Genomic DNA, 1,212 nt, shown 5'->3' on the forward strand with positions numbered 1-1,212 from the left:
TCAAGTTTAACCTTTTAGTTCTTGGAAATCAGGTATGTATCAACCACTGCAATGAAAATCAAACAAGTATTATCATGACTTGTTAAAGTTGATGAATCCCAAAATTCAAATAAATAAAGCTAAGATATTTTATGTTGTAAGAACTAATATATGATTTGAAAGCACATTATGTTATATGAAAAATTGGGCATGCATAATGCACTATTTAACCAATGGGGATTTTAACCAGACGTTTGGTTTTGTCAACGTCATGGGTTGAGTGTTGTAAGTGTTCCACATTATCATGTTACCTGTTGTGTAGCTGTCACTGCAATGTACTGCATGACGAAGTTGTCGTGATTAGTATAGGGAGTGTAGAGAGAGGCATATACGACAATTCTTATCGATCAAAATACTAATATCTATGGCACTTGTTTCGTGAGGATTGATGTAACATGGCACTATCAACGCGAATGATGCGAGCATTCAGGTTCCTCTTTGGTCCTCTCTGCATTTGATTTTTTTTTAATAAATATTGAAATTGAATTTCTTCCATCATGCATGACATGCGTTTCTAACAACAGATTAATGAGACAATAACACCCTAAAATAATGCTTAAACATTCTTTCAAAATATTAAATAAAGTAAAAGAAACGAAAAATATCATGTTTATATAAATATTTTTATAAATTTAGTAAATGTCATTACTCTCTGCCAAGAAAGATAATTAATTTTTCTTTTAATTAATACTTAAGAGGGTATTTAAAATGATTTGATATAATGATGATATACTAATATTGTTTGACTTTTGTTTTTGAGCGGCGTTGATTTGGCACCTTTGCTTGTGGTTGGTGTTCCCCAACCATAAGATTGTTCATTCTTGATTGTGGTGTAGAGAACTCCCACGACTTTCTGCCAATGTGCAAAATCATGGCTTAGTTGATGTGACATTCGCATTAATAATCATGTTACAATCATTTAGAATTTCATAATCAATCAATTATTCTGTTACATTTAAATAAAATAAATGAATAAACAAAAGTATAGTAATAAAAGAATAAAGAATGTCAAATTTGAGCCAGTTTATGGATTGGGTATTTTTCTTTAAATAAAATCTTAGGAGAGGGGTAAATAACAATGGATTCATAAAAGAATGATATAATTTCAGCTCAAACAATTTAATCATTTTACAAACGTATCCGGTGTTGTAAATGAGTACATAATAGTCTTGT

The sequence above is a fragment of the Arachis duranensis genome, chromosome 1, assembly GCF_000817695.3.
Source record: "Arachis duranensis cultivar V14167 chromosome 1, aradu.V14167.gnm2.J7QH, whole genome shotgun sequence".
Taxonomy (NCBI): domain Eukaryota; kingdom Viridiplantae; phylum Streptophyta; class Magnoliopsida; order Fabales; family Fabaceae; genus Arachis; species Arachis duranensis.